Genomic DNA, 13,702 nt, shown 5'->3' on the forward strand with positions numbered 1-13,702 from the left:
ATAAATGAATACTAACATAATCTAGGCTCTGCTTTATTCTTAGAACTGACTGTTTTCCTCAGGTATGGACTCTTTCTTCCAACTCAACAAATTTGATGGCCCACTCCGTGTTTGGCTGCATTTTTCTCACCTTTGCGCTTTCATATCTTACTCCTCTGCACTCACGAGCCCCCTCTAGCTGTTCCATGCCCACGGCCCACACTGCCTCAAGCCTGGCTCGAGATGGTCTTCATATAGAAGCCCTTGCCGAAATTCTTCAATTCCTCTCTGGCCTTCTTTATCTGTGAGTATCTCCTCTGATATAATATTTTTCCAACATCTGGATTTACACTCATTTTGTATTTGCTTTGCAAGTTCCTCACATATTTGTGTTTTGTATTCTCACTTGGGCAATTAGTTTTATGAGTAAAAAACAAACTTTCTTTTTCCTTTATGTCTTCTCTCTCTACTCCACTCCTAGTCAACCATAGCAAATGGCTGTTTGCAGGGGTCACTGGAAAAAATTTGTTGACTCATTAGTGGCGGGAAGCACTGAGTCCTTCAGACAGCACAATTAGATGATGAAGTTAAACCTGTGGCATTGCCTGTTGCCTTTCTCACTAACATCAGTGTGGTGATAGGGGATTGCATGGCTCTGGGATTAGTAACGAGATACAGAGCCTTTCACCTATTTAAATCACTGGCTTAGCTCTAAACCTGTTTGAAATTTCGGCTTCCAGAACATGAGATACCACAGACTACTTAGAGAACTGAGTTGATCTGTGGAAAGTTTTTTTTTAAAATGTCCTTTTAATTACGATCAGAAGGAAGTTATCTAAGACTCTTAACTGCTTTGTATCCCTAATGACAGCAGGGTAGAAATGGTGAGGAAACTCCTACTACATAAGGCAACCCCCACCTAACCCAAGCTGTTTAGATCCTTTCACTGAAAGCTTGGGATGAAGGGAAGATCTGTGTGCAGGTACCCTAAGGTGTCAGAGAGACAATCAAGGGTGCATCATTGGGATGGATCTAGAGACATCAAGACACAATGAGAAAGACAAAAAGAGAGTTATTTATCTGTACCTCCCACTTAAAATGGCTGGATTCAATCTCAATTGAAGGCTGGCAAAAATTATCTTTAAGTAAAATACCAACCAGTTATCTAAGAAAAGGCCAAATAACATTTTGACATCCTTGAAGACCTATTTGCAGGTGCCCCACTTCTCACTCTGGAAAAATAATTGACCCTTTCTAAATAATAGTTTGCCAATCTTGTTCTGAAGAAGCCCATTAGTGAGATTTATTTATTCTCCATAAGTAGCTTATTTACAAAATAATTGGGACAATCATATTGGACAGTGAGCCATTTTGTTTAAAGCACTGGTTAACCTTGCTTAGGGTCAGGAACACATTTGATGAAAGTAATGTATTCTCTCTCCATGCATATATTTTCTGAGGCCTCATGTATCCCAAGTAAAGAACCATTAAATTAAGGATTCTCCAATGCTAAATGTATTAGTCAGATATCAATAATTATTAGTTTACAGATGGGCTGAGGAAAATCCTAGATTTAGGTAATGGGAAAAGGAAAGTTTCGTGATCATGTAAGTTTTAGATTATCCTGGGTAATAATAAAAATGGTGATTATAGTAATAGCCCTAAATTATTGGGTGATAGTGTATTTTCAGCACCATGCAAAGTACTTTGCATACACTGCCTTGCTCCAATTCCTCCAATTCCACTTTTAGGTATTATAGATTCATTGTGCAGAAATGGAAACTTGGGCTTCAAGACCTGAATAGACACTTACCCAAAGAGGACATACAGATGGCCAAGAGACATATGAAAAAATGCTCAAGGTCACTAATCATCAGAGAGATGCAAATTAAAAGCACAATGAGGTATCACTTCATGCCTCTCAGAATGGCTGCCATCAACAAATCAACAAACGACATGTGCTGGCGAGGGTGTGGAGAAAGGGGAACCCTAGTGTACTGCTGGTGGGAATGCAGACTGGTGCAGCCACTGTGAAAAACAGTATGGAGGTTCCTCAAAAAATTAAAAATAGAACTGCTTTTTGACCCAGTGATTCCACTACTAGGAATATATCCTAAGAATCCTGAAACACTGATCAGAAAGAATATATGCACCCCTATGTTCATAGCAGTGCAATTTATAATAACTAAGACCTGGAAACTGCCCAAGTGCCCATCAGTAGATGAGTGGGTACAAAAGTTGTGGGACATTTACACCATGGAATACTATGCAGCTGTAAAGAAGAAGGATCATACCCTTTGGGACAGTATAGATGAACCTGGAGAATACTAAGCTAAGTGAAATAAGTGAGACAGAGAAAGACAAACATCACATGATCTCACTTATATGTGGAATCTAAAGAACATAATAAACTGATGAACAAAATAGATTTAGTGACATGGAAGCATGGATGAGACAGATGAATCTCAGAGGGTAGGAGGGGGTGGGTGGGGAAAAATCAACCAAAGAACTTACATGCATATATGCATAACCCAAGGACACAGACAATGGTGTGGAAAGGGACTGGGGAGGGGAATGGGTGTGGGGTGGAAGGGCTCAAAGGGGAGAAAAGGGAACATCTGTAATATTTTGAACAACAACAACAAAAAAGGTTAAAAAACCCATCCAATGTCACAGAGCTAATAGTACAGTCTGGAAAGGTATCTTCATTATTAAGGCCTTTCCAAAGCTGCAGAAAAACAACCCACAGTCTGTTGCCCTGAAAAGAAAACACTCTGGTCTAGCTCTTAACAGCCACTCTTGATGACAATGACTTCCAAAAATAAAAAATAGCTTCCAGGGACACATAAATCCTTATCTTTGGCTCATGTGGTCAGGCATTGTGTTGCTTAGGATGGTCTGACGTGTCCTAAACTTGCCTTCATTCTGTACTTTTGTTTTGGAGTCTACACATTACTGTCTGAAAAATAGGATCAACATGCCAGCTGGTACCTGACCCAAGTGGTCAGGAGGTTGGGATGATTTTGCAAAGTATGATTCTGGAGTGAACCTGGGTACATGTCACCTCTCTGCACTGGACTCTCTCACCTACCTCCAATCCGAGATCCATGAGAATACCAAACTGTTGATAAGTTTGTGAGGCCCCTCAGAGCTTCCCTTGAAACATGGGAGCTCCCACAGAACAGGACTGAGCAAGGTCCTCTTTTTCCCTGAACTGGGGTGAATCTGGTTTATTTCCTTTGACTTGTTTAGTTGGCTTACTTCCAATGACATCCAAATCTGTTCAGCCCACTCGCCCTCACACTCTGTCTTGGGCAAAAGAAAATTGCAGACATTTCTGTGGGTCCTAAACAGGGCTGGCCTCAGGAGTTCCTGGAGTGGACAATTCCTTCCATGTTGCAAGGAAGGGCTTCGTGTCCATAAATATCACACTGCCCCCAGCACCTGTCACAGTGTAATTCTGTTACATCAGTGAGAGGCTCTGTCCTTTAGAGCTCATTGTTCCATCTACCAGTGTCCCTTTTAAAATGCCAATAGCAAAAGACTGGCCCCAGCGTAGAATCGAAATCTGTTGGAAAAGTTACATGGGGTGGGGGTGGTGGCAGAGGGTCTAAGACGGAGTCCAGCAGGAGGTGACAAGAGACGATAAGAAAAGAGCAATACAGTAAAATTTGTTTCTACTCACGGTTTTATATAAGGCCAGCCCGTATCCAAACCCTGAAGGAGGTGCAGGTTCTGCTGTGTGTAAGGGGAGACCCCGATACCCTGAGGAAATTTTCTTTTACCTTAAACTACTACAGTCCTTGAGTGATGAGTTCTTCTGCTGGAGGTCCCTGAGAGAATCATCAGAATCTGTCCTACCGGAGGAACAGCAATAATTAAAGGGCATTTTCATTTTTTGGTTTTGTTAAGAAAATATATACGAAACAATGTGCATTCTCATTTTCTGCATTTTGACTATTCACATGTGTAATTTTAAAGATATATTGAAATCAATATAAATAAAATTTTGTTATAACTTTGTTTTTTATTTGGTGGCTACACACTTTCTTTTGCTTTAGAATCCTGCAGCACAAAGTGGCAAATCAGATAACAGATTTCATTAGGTTAATTTCAGCAACAGAGTCAACTAGTTCCCAGGAGATTTCAAAGAGAGGCAAAAATCTGTCAGAACTGGGCACCACCCCACAGACACAGCCGACTTCCACTTACAAATTATAAATCACTGCAATCCCCTCTTCATGGCATTTCCCGTTTCTTTTTTTTCCCCAGGTGAAAATTTTTTTATTTTTCAATTACAGTTTACATTCAATACTATTTTGCTTTCATTTCAGGTGTACAGCATAGTGCTTAGACAATCACATACTTTACCAAGTGCTCCCCCCTATATTTCAAGTACCCACCTGGCACTGTACATAGTTATTGCCATAAATATTATTGACTATATTCCCTGTGCTGCACTCTACATCCTCGTGGCTGTTCTGTGACTACCAATTTGTATTTCTTAACCCTTCAACTTTTTCACCCAGTCCCCCAACTCCCCTCCCCTCCCCTCTGGCAACCATCAGGCTAAAGAACAAAATAAACCAACAAACAAAATTGAGACAGACTCATAGACACAGAGAACAGACTGATGGTATTTGCCTTTTCTATTAGAGAGAAATCCTGTGGATAACAAAGAACTAGACCAGTTCCAACAGCATCTTTAACAGTATCACTTGCTCTGCGCCCTCTCTCTCTCTCTCTCTCTCTCTCTCTCACACACACACACACACACACAGTCTTAGTCCGGAAAACAAATGCTACTTTTATATTGCTTCCAAGTGAGACAACTCAACATTTTAGAAAAGATATAAAAAGGCAAAATGGACATATTGGTGTCCAGACACCAAGTAAGATATCTAGTGTGTGACAGGAATTCACTAAGTATTTGCTGAATGAAAGAATAATTAGATGATCAAATATACACTACTGTGAAAATTAGCGAAAGAATAGGTTAGCCTTGTGTTTTCTTTCTATGTCACACATATGCTTTTGCCAAGTTAACTTCCAAGTTTGGGACTGCATTAACTGAGGCTTAATTTCTAAGTAAATATACTAGTGATAAAAACTGTCATATTAGTTTTGCTTATATCTAGTTTCATATTTCAAAATTAGACATTTTGAGTCTCCACTATTGATTTCCAAGTCAGATTAAATTATGACAGAGATGTAAGAAGGTGCATACTAGCTTTTGAAAATGACACAGAATGGAAAGGGGCTTTAGGTTCACAAGTATGTAGATTTCTTAGCCTATGTAAACTTAGAATAGAAAAGAACAGAGTGAGCATGGCCCTTGAAGAAGCAACTTATGAATAAATGTGCCCTATCACAATCCAGTATGATCATATGATTTTTAAAAAGCCCTATCCTTTGTAATTCTTAATCTAGGAATCTTATAAAAATAATCAGAGATATGGAAAAAGATTTGTATGTGAAAATGTTCTTCTCAGCCATATTTAAATTAACAACATATCAGAAACAATTGAAAATGTCCAACAAGAGGGAATTTGTATAAGACATTATTGTATAAGCAAAAAGTGGAAAACTATATAGTTATTAAAATTCATATCCTTGAAGAATATTTAATGCCATGGATAAAGCTTGCTACATGAGAATGATGTTCATTTAATCAGACATGACCAGCCACTTTGAAGGAACTAAGATTGACTTTAAGGAGCCAGAGCTTACAAAGACTTCCAGAAACTGGCCTGGCCTCTGGGTCCCAGGCTGAGCCTTATAGGTGGTGAGGTAGGTCACTTCCAGGCAAGCCAGGGACCCTGATGACACTGAGAAGAGTGGAAATTGACCAAATTTATAGCCAAGCAGATGAAACCTGGTGGAGGGAGTTTCTTGGATTCGGGAAGAGCAGAAATCTGAAAGATGGATTTACCTGGGTCACCCAAGCTATGGCTTCATTATCTATGTTACTGAGTCTATGTGAAACCAGAAGTATTTTCTGCTAATTAGTGAGTAGCATGCTGCTCCAGAGGAAGGTGAGGCCAGTTACAGACAATAAAATAACTTAATTTGGTTTACACAACTGAGCTGTAGAGTGAGTAAAAGTGTTTTGACTATATCCATTAGCTATAATAACAATAAAAATTAAATATCTCTAGACCTTAATAAAAACTACTGTATATGTATATATGTATATTTATTTTTATATGTACATACACATATTCATCTACATATATATATATTCTCTCTAAAAGTATTTATTCCTGGGCATGGTATATTTTGTTTGACATGACAGAAGTTCCTGTCTTGTGCTCAAGTCAAATCATTTTCCGTTTGAAACTCACTCAAAAAATAATGAGCCTTTGCATTTCTTCATATTTATTTTGAATTCATGTACAGGCCGGTGATTTCTTTCTGAGTGTGGTTGTTGAACCTTTGTTCAAATCCTGCCCTCCTAGAGTGGCTGCCTCATTAGTTGTGTCCGACATGTTGCAAGTAGTCAATGAACAGTACCAGTTAATATTCTGTGACTGAACTCCTCTGGAATGGGGAAGTAGAATTTTAAAGATTGTTTGGCAATTTTAGCTCTATTCCTCACCCTTGAACAGGCACTCTGACACATTCATTATTTCCCTCTCCTTTCTCTAGAATCACCAGACTTCAGAGTTAAAGGCCATTAGGTAGCCCCACGTGTAAATTCCACTTACGACATGCCCAACAAGTAATTTTCCAGCCTCAGCTTGAACACCAAAGTGACAAGAAGCTTGCTATATCTCCACACTGCCCTTCATGTTTGGAGAGGTTTAACAATTAGGAGAAACATTTAAGTTGAATCCATCTCCTCAAATCATTGTCTGTGATCCCAGTATTCCTCAGAGCCACCCTGAGAAAATGTTGTTCCTCTGTCACATGAGAACCCTTTAAATATCTCCCAGGAAGGTTGTCAGGTCTCCACTGAGCCTTCTCCTCCCAAGGCTAGACATCTGTCCTTCCTATGATGTGGGTTCAGCTCCCTCCACAATCTTGATTGCTTTCCTGTAAACACTTCTTTAATATCCATCTCTTTCTAAAAGAGGATCTGGGCCATAGGGCTCTGATGGCAGCTGCTGTCAAATAAACACAACATTAAGCAGGTTTCACTATCTCCTTTTCCCCAGGCACTATAGATCTGTTAATGTAGCCCAAGCTCAGATGAATTGGTGGACTATCATGTTACACACTTGATTCAGGTCCCTGTTGCCCCAAATTCTACAAGTCATCTTTTCCCCACATTATAGCTGTGCAATTCTGTGTAGGACTCTTTACTTAATTCTATTACATTTTGTTTATTTATTTTTTAGATTTGACCTTTATTGTAGTCTGCTAAGATCTAACACATTTTCTGTCTCTCCAAGTATTGTTCTATTTGCTGATATATTTGCATGTTTTCTCTATGTCTATCTGCTCCATTAATGATGATAACTGTTGAACAGAAATTGGCACAGGACAGAGGCCTTCAGGTTGATATTGATCTATTGTTTAGTACCCTTCAAGAAAATATGTTTATCCAGCTACAAAACCTCCCAAAGACACCAAAATTTAGTATTAATGTCTCCTTTTCAATAACAAGACCATCATCAAGAGATATTGCCAAATACCTTGTTGAAGTACAGATGCACAGTATCTACATTCCCCTTCTCTACTAAGTCAAAAATATGAAAGAGAAGGGTTGACCTACCAGTTCTCAGTGATTATATTTTTTTTCCTAAGAATTTTCAGAACATCCTATCTGCTCATTAAAAAACAAGTATTCATTATCAGCTATGTTCCAGTCATAGTGCTAGACACACACAATAGGATCCATGCCCTCAGGGAGTTTGCTGCCTTTAAATAATGCATTCTAGACTTTACCCAGAAACATCTCTCCCCTCCTCTCCCTTTCAAAGTTTTGCAGAGAGTTAAGCTCACAGCATGTGCTCACTAAATATTTTTATTGTTAAATTTAACAATTATTTTAAGTAATATCTATTGAGTGCTTACCTGTGACATGCATTATGCTGAGTACATTAAATAGATTATGTTATTTAATTTCTACAACACACTTTCCCCCCATTTTACAGATGAGAAAACTGAGTGAGGCACAGAGTAGTTAGGTACTTTACCACTCAGTCATTTGACATTAGAGACACACAAGTTTAACCACTACAGTATATGACTCAGCTACTCTCATGGAGTTAATAAAAATAGGGTCTCATTTTGTAATCCTAACATTCATAAGCCTAAGAAATAGTCTTCTAAAAGGATTTAAGCAAACAGCCAGCAAATGTATCAAGTAACTCCAGTAGAAATATAAATATAAATATTTTAGGTAAATTTTCATTTCTGGTATTTCCATAAAAACAAAAGTCTAAAATTATATTTTATGACAATAATGTTCTTAGCACAAAGCAGTGTTAGAACTTCCTTGTCCATATCACTGTTATTTCATAGAAATCATTTTATTTTAGATATAGAAGCTTTCTTAGAAGTTATCTGTTCATTTAAGAACCAGATGGGTGATGGTATCAGATAAATTCTAAGGACTTTCCAACCTCAAGGTTCTATTATTTAATTTGCAGAAACAAATTTTCTATTGAGTTCCTTTTCTTCTTCTGATTTAAAAAGGTTTAAAGGAATTTTTGATCTGAATAAAAAGCATCCATCTTTTGCTATAAGCTATGAAAAGGCCTTGATAGAAATTTATTTTAATTATTGACAAAAATCATTTAACTTTTTTTTCAGAAACCAGGGCCAGCTAAGACCCTTCTGAGGTTCCATAGTGTGTACATTGGCAAGTCCTACGAACATATATATTCTTGGTCTGTTTTTCTTACGACTCTATTGTTTATTATGATTAATAACTATGTAATTGAGTTAATAGTCTATAAACAAACAAAACAACCCTGGCTTTATTCTGCAACTAAAACGGCCCTACACAGACAAACCCATGGGTGGTCAACTGGAAAGAAAGTAATGAGAAGCTACCATACTATTTATTTCCATCTGCTTAAAATATTCTTAATACTAAGCTACTTAATAAGCTATTTGGTGAGGTACAGATCAAATATTTCATAATCTCACCTTTTGGAATGATCGTCTTGTCATTCTTATCCAGGGCCTTGCCTTCCTAAACCAGAGGAAGTGCCTTGGAGCCAATGTGTTCCTCTGTGTATCTAAAATTAAGTACCCAGTTGGTGGTTAAATTAAGATCTGACCTTGTACAACTGAAACATAAGTGCTTCCTGGCACACAGTAAAGTATTACCCATGACTTCTCTAGACTCCCATCACAAGAAACACAAACCACAAAGGTATAATAAGATTATCCATGTCCTGATTGGTTCAAAGAACTCTCAAGAAAACAAACGATCTTGCCAACCCAGCAGCAATGAGGGTTCCTGCCCAAGACACAAAGCAAGACCACTTAAATAGGATTAAACCATATTTTTAAATCAGCCGTTCAAGAGACAATTAAATCTATGAATCTGGGCACCTGCAGACCCAAATCCACTCTTCATCAGTTCTAACACACACTATTTCTCAATCTTTATCTTTTAGACTCTTGTCAACTCTCATTAGGTACAATCTTATTGTCATACAAATTTACTGTCTTTCCTTTGATTTGCACTTAATAGCTGCCAATGTGATATAGAGATGGGGATGTGACAGTCAGTGACATTATTAATCTGATCAAGAATCTTTTTCTTTTTCTTTTAAATTTTTTATATATCTTTATTGATTTCAGAGAGAGGGCAGCAGAGGGAGAGAGAGATAGAAACACCAATGATGAGAGAGTCATTGATCGAGCTCACAACCCGGGCATGTGCCCTGACTGGGAATCGAACTTCGATCTCCTGGATCCTAGGTCGATGCTCAACAGCAGAGCCACACCCGGCCGGGCTGATCAAGAATCTTTAAGTCAAGCTACAGAACCTGTAGAGTCTAAAAAAAGTGAGCAATAGATGTGAGGCAAGCAGGAAATCAGCATTTAAATTGGGGAGAGTTGTTTGTTCTCTATTAAAACAACACCCAGTAAGTTCAGTGTCTTAACTAATTTTCTAATGAAAACAATCTGCCTGAAATTTGTTTTGATGTGGTAATACTTGGATTAATTCAGGCCACTGTCCGCACACACAAAGCCATCTACCTGGCTTCTGTCCCCACCACTCCACTAAAACGATTCTTCTTAAGGGTCTCAGTGACCTCCTAGTGTCTAAGGTTGATCAACACTTCTCGTTTCTTATTTTTCAGGCCTTCTGTTGGACTGGCTGCCATTGATCCCTTTTTCCTGAAACTCTCCACTCACTAGGCTTAGAAGGGCACCGTATGCTTTCATCTTTCTTATCTCTCTGACACATTCTTTTTACTTGGTGTTAGTTATTATTATTATTATTTTTAATATATCTTTATTGATTTCAGAGAGAGGAAGGGAGAGGGAGAGAGAGAGATAGAAACATCAATGATGAGAGAGTCATTGATCGGCTGCAACCCACAACCCGGGCATGTGCCCCAACAGGGAATCAAACCCTGATCGCCTGGATCCTAGGTCGACGCTCAATCGCTGAGCCACGCCTGGCTGGGCTTACTTGGTGTTAGTTAATGAACACATGGATTAGAGTGAATTTACCAGTTTTATTTCAAAACTTCGAAAACCTTAATCAGAGGATCTAACTCTTCTTTGTGATAACAGAGGTTGTATTTCTTGGAGCAAACCTCAAGAATTATTTTGTATTTATGCCACTATTGACCACGTCTTGAAAAAGTCAAGGTTTTATGCCACTATTGACCATGTCTTGAAAAAATCAAGGTTGAAGTTTATAATTATTTTATAATTAGTAATCTAATTTAGCATTTTTCAATAAAGAATTCTTATAAAAGCAACAAGCATTGTGAAATTCTTTAATTTTTTACAATACTTTTTAAAACTTACAATATTAAAAATTCATATGGAGGTTTAGAGTGTAATGCAATTTATGGGAAAATCTATACCCAATGTTTTAAAATGTGTTTTGGCACATTTCAGGGACATTTCTGCTCTTATACCACATCAACTTATGCCTGTTTTATCCATTTATAGAACAGTTATTATACATATCTTTATATCATAAAATATTTAAAATAATGCCTAAACTAATAAGACAAAAAAGGAAAGGCTATGTGTGGTAAATAAATGAAAATACGTTACTGATGACACAGACCTAGGAACAAGCCTTGTCCTACCACCTATTATCTCTGTTACCTTAGATTTGTTATTTAAAGGTTGAGTCTCAATTTATTCATCTGTAATATGGGAGTAATAGTAACAATGATAACAATAACCATAATAATGAAAGTAACACAATAATACAATGTCCCTGGCACCTACCATTTTTGTGAAGTCTATTCTTCAAGTAATCATCTATATATACACAATAAAGCATGCTCTGAGTAATTAAAATATTTAAAAGAATATCTGTTCATCATGCTAATAATCACTTCCACATTTGCCTATTTTGGAAGTTGGCTTTTCCTGCTGGTTTTCTCAAAATGGAAACAAAGTATATCATATTTTTGAACACTGTGCCTCTGGTTTGTCTGGTACCTTCCAGTGAGAGTGAGTTCCAGGGAGAGGTGTGACCAAGCAGTCAAGGACTATTGAATATGACTGTTGTTCTGAGGAAGGTACATATAATGACACTAACATCCAAATACATGTCGCTTCTATCTATATATAGCAAGAAATACATGTCCTGTTTCAAAGTGATATTTATAGCAACTGATATGAGGAGTCTTAGGTTGAAATGGTTGAAGCACAATGTTAGAGGCACTGTCCCTGGAGCCACTCATTTTTATTTTAGGAAAAAGCCATTTGGATAGCACTGTACTTGAACTTCCAGGGAGCAGTGAGGCATCCTGGCCTTCATGTTTAAGGCACCTGCTGCTACTACACATATTACTTGCCCACAGGTACTCTGTGTTCCTCAAAACATGTATGGGGAGTGCAGGCCTTTGTGAATTAAAAATACGGCTCCTGCTATGGTTAGCCATACAATCACATCCACCTCCACACAAAATGATTCCTCACATTTCTCTCTGACCCAGCCCATTCTTTTTATTTTTATTTTATTTATTATTTTTTGGTTAATCTTTACCAGAGGATATTTTTAAAAATACATTTTTATTGATTTCAGAGAGAGGAAGGGAGAGGGAAAGAGAGACAGAAACATCAACGAAGAGACTCATTGATTGGCTGCCTCCTGCACACCCCCTGCTGGGAATCAAGCCCTAAACCTGAGCATGTGCCCTGACCAGGAATCGAACTGTGATCTCCTGGATCACAGGTTGACGCTCAACCACTGAGCATGCCGGCTGGGCCCAAGGATACTTTTTCCATTGATTTTTAGAGAGAGTGAAAGGGAAGGAGGGAGGGGAGAAGGGAAACAGAGAGAGAGAGAGAGAGAGAGAAACATGGATGTGAGAAAAACACATTGATTGGTTGCCTTCCGCACATGCCTTGACCGGGTAGGGGATCAAACCTGCAACCCAGGTACATACCCTTCACTGGGGATCGAATCTTGGACCCTTCGGTGCTGGGGTCTGATGCACTAACCACTGAGCAACACTGGCGAGGGCCAGCCCATTCTTTCTCAAAGCCTTACCTTTTCCTTCTGGTCAAAATGGTGTTGTTCTAACACCTTGGAGAATCCTACTTATTTTGTCCCATTGTTCGTTTTTTAGTAAGCAATACCTATGTACATCTCAACTTGGCTTCATCTTCGATATATTTCAGATTTTTCTCCTTTTTCCTCCTTTTCTTCACTTGTTCATTATATTAGTGTTGGGGATTGTGATAAAATTTCACATTTTATTTCAGTTGTGTATAAAACAGCGTAGAAAATGTAAGGAAAAGAAATCCTTTATTTCTAGTACTGTGAAAATTGTTTGCTTTTGCTGTGCTTTTCAGGGGTTTTTCCTACTAAAACCCAAATAACTGAAACTGTGAGCCAAATGCATTAGTGCTGCACTCCATCAGGATGGCTGATGTCACAGGCCCCTGGAAGAACCTGCACTGTGGACCTCACTCAGGCCATCTGTTTCCATGCACAGCACAAAGGAAGTGAGAGGGCAGCTTCTGATAAGGTAGTGCTGTGGGTTACACACTAACCCAGCGATGAGCGTGCGCTGGAGGCTTCTGTGCTGGCACCTACATTTACTACTTTACCACCAGTGTCTGATAAAGCACTGCCCATGTAGGAAGCACGCATCAAACACGTGCTAAATATTTTGCTAGACACTGGTTCATATGGGTTAGCAGTTGTTTCCTATATAGTTCAACTAAAGGTGAACTAAAGGTTAACTCAATTAAAACTTGAGTCATAGTGAATTTTAGGAAATGTTTATCTTTCTATTTTTTAGAACAAAGCTCTTAATGTTCACTGCTGTGAGAGATATTTCAAGTGCCTCTAAGAGAAAGAACCCTGGATTAAAAGAAGGCAGAGAATCTGTACTTTAGTCTCAGATCTGTCCACGTCTTTGTGAATTGAAGCAAATCATTTACACATCTGTGCCTTGGTTTCTACTTATGTAATACTGCTGCTCTCTTTATTTCACATTGTTATCAGAACAAAATAAGCATAATTATGGAAGTTCTTTGAAAAAATAACCACTATACAGACACAGGACTTACTAATAGTATCATACTTCTGGGGCACACAATTGACACTAAA

The 13,702-nt window shown here is 38.3% G+C and overlaps 1 protein-coding gene across 1 annotated transcript in view; it reads right to left on the reverse strand.

Annotated features, from left to right (window-relative positions):
* ASB15 (ankyrin repeat and SOCS box containing 15) overlaps positions 1 to 13,702 on the reverse strand; it is a 59,769-nt gene that overhangs the window by 20,047 nt on the left and 26,020 nt on the right. Inside the window, exon 3 of the mRNA XM_087821043.1 lies at positions 3,765 to 3,836. The gene's annotated coding sequence lies outside the window, so the exon portion shown is untranslated. The remainder of the gene's footprint in view (positions 1 to 3,764; positions 3,837 to 13,702) is intronic.

This window comes from Miniopterus natalensis, chromosome 10 (genome assembly GCF_054644295.1).
Source record: "Miniopterus natalensis isolate mMinNat1 chromosome 10, mMinNat1.hap1, whole genome shotgun sequence".
NCBI lineage: Eukaryota > Metazoa > Chordata > Mammalia > Chiroptera > Miniopteridae > Miniopterus > Miniopterus natalensis.